The 9,493-nt window shown below is 36.6% G+C and overlaps 1 long non-coding RNA gene across 3 annotated transcripts; it reads right to left on the bottom strand.

Moving 5' to 3' along the window:
- Nucleotides 1-1,616: 1,616 nt before the first annotated feature.
- LOC111948786 (uncharacterized) lies at nt 1,617-7,102 on the bottom strand. Of its 3 annotated transcripts, none has more exons than XR_013647918.1 (7): nt 6,226-7,102; nt 5,787-5,843; nt 5,112-5,709; nt 4,801-4,950; nt 4,264-4,397; nt 2,490-2,615; nt 1,617-2,197 (listed from the first exon to the last, which is right to left on the bottom strand). It is a non-coding gene; the product is annotated as an uncharacterized LOC111948786 (long non-coding RNA). The 3 variants fall into 3 exon arrangements; XR_013647919.1 differs by having other exon boundaries at nt 5,112-5,206; XR_002874780.2 differs by lacking the exon at nt 5,787-5,843 and having other exon boundaries at nt 5,112-5,206.
- Between the last annotated feature and the right edge of the window lie 2,391 nt (nt 7,103-9,493).

Raw genomic sequence — 9,493 nt, 5'->3', positions numbered from 1 at the left:
TACTGGCGCTGTAATGCTGCATTATAAAGCAGGTGAACATATGCTTCATTCTGTTTGTCCCCCAGCAGTTCCTCTGAGGCATTGGCCTGCTCCTGATTCTGAAAGGGAAAAAAAGACAGACAATTCTCAGACAGGAATAAAAAAAAACTGTTTTTCACTTGTTAGAAGGAAAACTATATGTAGTCAAATTTGAAGGAACATTGTCTGTATTCCCTTTCCGTAATTTTCTAGACTATTAAGCTTGGACAGAATCTAGGCTAATCAAAAGCCTCACTTGAGTTTTTTTTATTTACATGTTTTTGTCTATAACTTCTCTTTTTTATTTTTTTCAATTTTTTTTCTTTTCTTTAACATTACTCTGATTTTTATTAGACACAATGCTGCTTTGTTGTTATAGTTCAATGTGGAGTGTCCTATTCATCTAAGTTGTTACAGTAGCTACAACAAAGGTTCATTTGAATTCTGCGAATGCACAGAACTCCTTTTGCTGTTTCCTTTTAAACATCTCATTGCTTTGCTTATCTGACCTGTGACGTTTGCTATTATGGTCAAGAAAAAGGGCTTATGTAAAAAGAGGAGAGAGGGATTTAACAAAATGAAAACATGCATGACTAGGAGGGCCCCTCCTAACCATTGCTTTTTCAGTGTTCTTTCCTTCAGCTGGTATAATAAAGATGTAGCCAAGTGAGGTGCTGCTTATTAATGCTTGGAGTTAACTCTAATCCATTTAAAAATAAGACAAAAAAATAACCTAGACATGAGAGAAGAAGAGTTGGTGTGCTGGTTTTACATGAGAAACGGATGCAACTGTGTCACAAACAAAATGCAACAAATTCTGTTGACAGAGACTTTTATGCAGTTAAGGTTTTCCTCTAACTTAAAAAAAACAAAAACTCTTGCAAACCTGTTCTGTATCTAAGACGTTTCTCCTGCAGATTCCTAACTTGTGTTGCACTCAGTTGCCCTGCCAGTTAAGATTGTTGTCTACTGACTGGTAATAAAAGCATTAGCATTTAAATGCAAGCGCCGGGAGGCATCATAGATCAGAGTCTCGACTTTGGCTGAAACTTGATAATACATTTAACATAAAAAGCGATTTTGAGGCCTTCAGAGGAAAAGTTACTTCCTGTACAAAACTTCAGTCAGTTTTCTGACACTAAACTGGGGAAGTGTGTGTTTGTTTGTGCATTTTTGTAATTTAATTGATAAAGCTATAGTTATAGAAGGCAACATCAAATTAGCTTTTTCAGTGTTTTACCACACTGTCAGAAAAAATGTGCAAAATTTGTACCTTTAGAGGTACAATGGCTTGTCACTGGGGCAGTACCCTCAAGGGTACAAATGTTGTACCCTTTCATATAGGTGCGCATCTGTACCCTTTCAGTATGTACCTTTCAAAGGCAAATATGTACCTCTGTGGACTAAATTGTACCTTATAGTGCTATGGTACCATAATGTACCTTTAAAAAAGGTACAAATTTGTTCTTTTAAGGGTACTGCCCCAGTGACAAGCCTTTTGTACCCTATGATGGCAAATTTGTACCAGATACAGCACATTAAAAGACCAGTATAATGTTTATCACATTTATTAAACATTCAAAAAATTACAATTCTGACATTTCACAGTATTTACAGTGTCACAACAGGATGCATATATTTACAATTAGCAATTTTACAATAATGAAAAATCTATATTTTTCCTTCAGTTCACATTGCATTCATTGTAACTATAACCTTAACATTTGATCAATTGTAAACAGCACATAGCACTTCAGTTACCATTTTTAAACCATGAAATAAAACTTGTGACATTAACAAAAGAAGCATTAGACCTCATTTTAAGTAAATCTTTCTACTGCATTCTACATTTTCTAAAAATAGATAATAAAAAAGTAAACTTATAAACAAGTTTAAATGCATAATTTAAATAATAAAATGCATAAATGTGATTAAGATAATATTGATACGAATTCTAAAAAGAAGAACTATAAAACACACTAAAGATTACGTTTATGTCAATACCTAGTAGATCCTCTGCAAGCATCTCTTCTCTTCTCTTGATTCTTTGGAGACTTTGGCTAATGGAGCTTTTCTTTGAACAAGCTCAAGCACCTTTGGCACAATACTGGTAAACGCCGTCCTTGAAGCGCTGGCTTAAACTGACAGGTGATGGATGCATTCGGTCAACTTCATCAAACTGAAAATTAAAAAAAAATTAGAAAATTAATCATTCACTTTAACTAAAACAAACAAAAGACAAAACATTCTAATATTCTTTTTTGCCTCTTTCATTGCCATTTCCCTTTAGTGATCTCATTGTATAAATATTACTTGGCTTGAATGACTATATATTTATATATGGGTTTGGAAAATTACAATGTTTTTACAATTGAGTTAAAGCTGTTAATGATCATTTTAGCAGATGTCTCAGCTTATATTGACATTCAAAATGTATTTTAAGCTGAGAACTGATTTAAAATGTCACTAACCCCTGAGGTTGTCTTCAAGAAAGGGTACTTCTTTAGTATATCCTCTCGCACCTTGCTGTACTGGATATGCAGGACATTCACATGACCTTCAACGGATGATGCATCCTCACCAATGACAGCAACCACCTATTGGATCAAATTTAAAAGTCCATATTAATAATAAAAAAATACAACTGCAAGCACTGATTACTGGGGTTAAAGCACTTTGAGATGATGTTTAAAGACAGTTTGTGCAGAGTGGTTTGGAGTTGATCAGAAATTAACTTCTGAGTTGTAGGCGGGGCTATTGACACAGTAGTTACCCTCTGCTGATGTCCGATCATCCCTTTGTTTACGCCCTCTCCCTCTAGCTTACAGTCCTTCCAACCTAAAACTAACATTAGTGGTGAAACCAAAATGGTGAGCAATATTGAAGCTTTCCGGCCATAGTTTATATCAAGCTCAGACAAGTATGATGAAGATGTTAATGGATCTGTTTGTCTGCAAGTGGACGCATCAGAATAGAGCAGAGCAGAGGGACTCAGACCCACCTCATTTCATGTGGTGCGTCACAATAGAGACCTTCCTCAAACTGCATTTATTTTGTCTGTTCCTGATTCATCCCAATTTGAGTGAATACTCAGATGTGCAGTTTTAAACGTGTTCTTTTAAACGCGCCCATCATGAGAAAAATACTGCGACATGTTAAAATGGGGGACCCACTCCAATGAAAGTTATTTTTTAAAATGTGGCATTATTATGATGACATCGTTATAAGATTTAAGAATAAAACTGTTTCTCAATATTTATTTTCTCAAATTGGGATGAATCAGGAGCAGATGAAAAGATGTAATTTGAGAAAGCTAGCTACATTTGGCAGGCCACAAGCTCCCTGAATGAAGACAAGCGGAGCGCTTGTCTTCATTCTCCTCGTCTGAGTTGGCATCTGGCTCACATCTATAAGGCTGGATAGCTCCAATATTGCACGCCAATTCTGTTGCTTGGGGGTTGTGAGGGACTGTAAGGTAACGGGAGCGTAAACAATGGCATGATGGGAAATTAAGGCCGGTTAACTCTGCAAAACAGTCCTGTCAAGAACTTGAAGGTGAATTCCAATTGAACTGCAGAAACCATGTCCCAGAAAACATTTTTCCCTCTCAAAAACTGCATAGTCAATGTCTGTCTTTGTATAATAATAATGGATTGGATTTATCTGCGCTTTTCAAGACACTCAAAGCGCTTACAGTGTGTCCATTATTCATTCACACTTGGTGACGGTAAGCTACTGTTGTAGCCACAGCTGCCCTGGGGCAGACTGACAGAGGCGTGGCTGCCATTTCGCGCCTACGGCCCCTCTGACCATCACCAGGATCATTCATGCACATTCACACACCAGTGGAGCCACACTGGAGGCAAGGAGGGTGAAGTGTCTTGCCCAAGGACACAACGACATTTTGGCTGGTGGGAGCGGGGATCGAACCGCCAACCCTTCGGTCATTGGACGACCCGCTCAACCACCTGAGCCACTGTCGCCCGTATAGTCAATATCTTGTTAATTATGCAGAGCTTTGTTGAAGGAAATACAGAAGAATTATATGTTTGTATGATGAGGACAGCATTCCAGAATGTATTCAATGTGTTGTGACTTACTCGGTGCAATCTGCTGTTTCCCTAGAAAACTTTAAACTAGTTTGGATGATCTGACTTACTGCACTGTTTGACAACTAAACTGAATTGGAAAGACAGCCTGACTTTGAATGCTTGAAATTACTTTGTGAAAAGATTATTTACTTACTTTGGCAAGGGAGGTGTCTTCAAGTCTTCGTCTTGTTGTAGGACTGTGTTGTAATATTATGGTGTCATCTGAGTCCACTTCAAAATCTCCACTTGAACTGGTATTGCAGCTCTTTGCAGGACAACTCGGCTGATCTGTCAAAGTATTAAAGCTTTCAGTTACTGTAATATTTAAATTAGTATGATAGCAAAAACAAAAAAAAGTAAAAACAAAGATTTTTAAATACTGACCGACTTAACAGTTTAGCAGATTTGTTATCTTGTCTAAGACAGCAATAGGATAAAAAAACTCATACTTATTTGCCCGTGTTTTGTTCCCCACACTGTCCTGTCAAATAAATCATTAACCCTTAGACTCCTATTGATGCAAATATACAATCAAAACTCTTCAGCTCAAAAATGTTCTTAATTTAGCATGTACTTGAAAGCAAAAACACAGATTATTTCCCTTGGAAATAAATTCAGGCATCAAAGGGGAATTTACCCAAAACCATTCAAAACAAAATAGATAAATTACAATTTAAAAGAAAAACTTCACCTTCTGGATTTGTATCTTCGGCCAGACAAATTTCCAACGCACCAAGGTTTGGGTTTTTCAACAGGAGATCAGAAACCTGCTCATCAACTTCTGTCTTTGAGTCATCAAACACTTTCAAGTCCAAGGTTGGGATGTTGAACTTTTTGGCAGCTGTGAACAAAGCAAAATTATGTTTAGAATACAGCACAGAAATTATCTTTAAATTAAAAAGCAATTAAAAAAATCTGTTTGCATCACAGCTGACAGTTTATCCACAAAGTTGACTGATTCCTGTAAAGAAAAATGCTGGAAATTGTGATGTTTCCACTCACCGCATTCCCAAAAGGATTTGAAGGTCAGCTAAACTTTAAAACATTTTTTATTTTTTTTTGGCGTTCGACATGTTCACGCACAGCTTGCATCTTTCCTGGTGGGAAAAAAATAATTACAAAAAAGAAAAAACATTACAACACCAAAAGGTACCAACACAGCATTTATTCAGATCTAAGCCCTGTTCCAAATAAATTAATACATTTTAAAATAGTAATGGCAAATATACAGTTCACACTAGCTGTCACAGCAATGTTGCAGAATTTGCAGAACTGCTAAAAAAACAACACTGACAACAATGCACTGGCTTCTAAGGACCTACAGATTTATTTCTTGGAAGTTCATTTAAAAAAATATTTTTTCCTGATTTATACATGAGTTTTTGGTTTGAGAAATCGTGACGAGTATCTGGAATCACGGACCTCCATTTAAAAAAAATAATCTCTGCAAGAGAATGATCAAAATCAACAACACAGTGATGAGCGATCATGATCATGACAACCTAAACAGTCTGTCACTGTCTTGCATTCGAGAAATGGTGGCTGCGCGCGCACAGCAGCTAAGGCAGGCTGACATATAAATGGGAAGGACCGCCATACTCTGCGGTGTAAAAAAAAACGTTTTTGGACTCCTACACATTACAGATTAAAATGATTAACGCATTGAATTCAACGGACCTGAAATATCAGTAGGAATTATGGAGCTGGTCGTTTCAAAAGTAGCTGGCTTCCTTACTAAGAAAGACAGAAAGAAAAAAAAGGGGGGGGGGGGGGGGTAGGCAACAACAACCGGTGCATCAACGCCAGCGTACATCGGTAAAACGGCGACAGAATTATCTAGTGATAAAATGTATATATTTCAATGTATTTAACGGAACGCGGTACAACACCAATAAAAACAACAGCTTAATTTATTTAATGGCTGCATTTAGCTGAACTTCAAACGGCTGAGGCTAACCGTTAGCAAACTCCTGCTCGTAGTTTTCAATCTCCTCACAGGCACATACACGGCGGAACAGCAGCATTCCACTACACAAAAGTTATTCCTTACAGATAAAATAACCAAACCCGCTTAAAACAAGTTTCCAACTTATTTTTGAGCAATTAGCAGACTTACCTCAGTCACAGCCTCTAACTTCCTCCGTCCACAGCGGGATAACAAAATGGCGGAAGAAACGAAACTTAAGAAAGTAGAGTGGGCGTGGTCTCGCTGGTTTACTCCAACACATTTCCTCTACGTTTTTACACCTACTTAAATAAAAATTACTGATGGTAACTCCGAAAAAAGTACTCTCTCATTTTTCCTGTGTAGGTGCAAAAGCTAAAAGGTACTAATATGTACACATAATGTAACGTAGTAACAGAGAAATTTACTTTTTTATGAGAATGTATGATTAGAAAGAAAATAACTTAAATTAACAGCTCAAAGACTAGAAATTTAAATTGAATTTAGGCCAAGTTAAAGTACACCATATAAGGTTAAAAACATCAAATAATTTTGTCTACATTGTGCTTTTGCTCTAAATTAAAGGCAAAACTTAAAACAGCTCTTATATAAGTAAAAAAAAAAAAACAGGCTCACACTAATACATGTTTAAAAGTTATTGTCTTGATGCTCTGCACAATCAATAAAATATAATGTGCTTGTGTACTGTTCAGAACTAGTCATAAAAGATGTGTGGTCTCTTAAATATATTTGGTTATTTTGTGCATCTTTTCCAAATAACCAACACGTATTAAATGATTTTGGGTGACGTTTCATACACTTTGAATTATTACTTTTGTCACACAAGTGATTGTACCTTTGTTTGTGGAATAAAGGGTCCAAATATGGGCCCTCTGATGGTTGGAAACATATTTGTACCTTTTTTATCCTTAAATGGTACATATGAGTACCCTAAGGTGTAATTATGACTCACTTAGGGTACAAATTCACCATTTGTACCCTAAGTGTTCACAAACGTACCCCAACCGTACCCTTTTTTCTGACAGTGCATTTAAACTAATTTTACTGTAATGCCTGTGATTCATGATGGTGTTTGATGATTTGCTTGAAAGGGAGTGAAGCAAATGTGTACAATTCCGCTTCAAGCATGCTTTACTGAACTTTTTTTTTGTTTTGCTTTTTTTACCTAGTTATCAGCAGTTCTAAACTTCTATTCAGAATTATTTATAGTTAATCAGTCCATTTAAAGATCATTTTACCAATCCATAAGTGTTAATAAAATTTAATGTTCAAAATCTCATAGTTTAAATCTTGAAAAAAAAAAAAATACTGAATGAAAGCAGAGCTCAAAGCATTCTGTACATGACACAGAGGACATTAATTGACAGTTATCTATAGCCAATCAGGACACAGAACACAGTGTGCTTAAAAAATACCATTCTTGAAGTCCCCCTCTGATGAAAATCATATTTTTTTGAGTTTTTGACATGTACTTGTGGCATTTTTACTTCCAATAGAGGAGGCACAGAGACCGGCAAGGGCCTCAATGAAACCTCCTACGGCCCGGAATGGCCTGGGAATCCGGCGTGCGAAAGACTCTCCGATGGAAGACAGACTGCGCTCAGAGTAGTTAAACACACATGTGCAGTCACGTATGGATAAAAGGATGTTCGATTGGGTGCTCTGCATCTCAATCAAGTGACATACTTCAAGCTGAGGATCATGAGCTCCTAAAAGTATATTTTTATTTTATTATTATTTGATGGCCCACGATCTCCCCACACAGTAATGACCTCCCTGCCGTAGATAGTCCATGGAGGCTCCAAGGTTGGTTTTTCCTTCGTCTGCAGTAATCTTTGCAGCCTTCCTTCTGCTTTAACAGTTTTGCCCAGTCCATCTTTTTCAGGGGCTGTGTCCTTTTGCAAGCTGCTATCAGCATAACTGAATAAGTTGAAGTCAAGTTTTTCACAGTTCGGAACTTTGTTGCATACCATGGTCACTGTTGACCTTTGGAGATCGTAAAGATCTTGGTTGCCTTAGCAATTTTCTTAAATGTATATTTTTAATCGTCTACATATCTTTTGCTCATTTATCGCTATTTATCTTTTGCTCAGAATTCTGTGACCAAACACTTCTCAGAGTCTTCCATTTCGTTGACCACCATAACCTTGGCCAGCTCTGATGGTCGGTATAGTTTTTAAATATTTTAGTGTTTCTTACCCAGGTGTATTGAATTTTATTCTGCTTTTTTTTAAAACAAGGATTCTCTGACAATTTCTGCATTCCTTTTGGTCACATGGTCATTCATGTCCAAATCCCCCCCTATATTCACGGGACCAGAGACATCTGTGAACACGCAAAGTCCACGAATACAGCAAACCACCACTTGAGACTGGCTTTTTGGTTCTATCCTTCTCTGGGTCAAAACTGTGGCTTTAGACTTGGAAAACATGACTCTGTTTTTCTCATCAAAAGGCGTATGTAATAAACATGTAATAAGCATAATCTGAGTTTTTTTTATTTTTTTACTGACAGCAGTTTAAACAGCAAGCATGGGAGAGCCACAACCACAAAACAGAGGCTTTTATCTATTTTCCAGTTTTACCTGAACGTTTTGTTGTTGCAATTTACTAGATTTTAAAAAATAATTTCTTTACGAGGTTAGAAAAAAAAATCTGTCGTCCCTTGAGAGAAATGTTCTGAGAAACTTTGGATGGAACATTTTGTGTTGGATCAGGTGGTGAGGAAATCATAAAATATTAAGTGAGTCAATCATGGAGATATGTTTGATCAAAGTGAATACCCAGCACTGTCTTTGTTACCCTTGGGTGTTGATCTCTTTGTTTTACATAGCATCTTAAAAGAAACAAAATGGAAATCAGTCTACCTGATCCATTGTGATTTAAGGAATTGTAAATTTAGTCTCCATTATATTATATTTAAGCTACTTCTTGATCAATGTTATCCAAAAGCTGTGTTTTGAATTCATGTATTCTCTATATAAAGCTAACAAGAAAATCACATAGTTTTAAAATATTACAGTTCATGTTTAGGTTGCTTTGCGTTTATAAATATATAAATATTTTTATGAGATTGAGTTTTGTCATTGTTTCATAGTGCTTAAGCATCACAGAGATGTCAGCGATCAACTTTAATTTTACAAAGGGGTAAATAAAACTGTCCAAAATAATTGAGGTAACATTAAGTGGGTTTGTTAAGGAGTGGGCTGCAAATGTTATCCTTATTGGCAGCCTGCCTTCTTTCCTGCTGAGTCGATCAATGCAGGTCTGTCTGCTTGCTCTTTGAAGAGATGGGAAAAGGAAAAAGCTTCACACGGAAAAAGGGGAATCTGTGTTTAGTCCAAAAAGAAGGAAAGTGAGGAATGGAAGAAGAGAAGGGATTATAAAATACCTGTTCACTGCTCTTCATGCCACTGATA

This window comes from Oryzias latipes, chromosome 15 (genome assembly GCF_053564925.1).
Source record: "Oryzias latipes strain Hd-rR chromosome 15, Olatipes_Hd-rR_3.1".
Classification (NCBI taxonomy): Eukaryota; Metazoa; Chordata; class Actinopteri; order Beloniformes; family Adrianichthyidae; genus Oryzias; species Oryzias latipes.
Note: the sequence above shows the minus strand (reverse complement) of the source record. Positions and strands in the feature narration are given on the sequence as shown.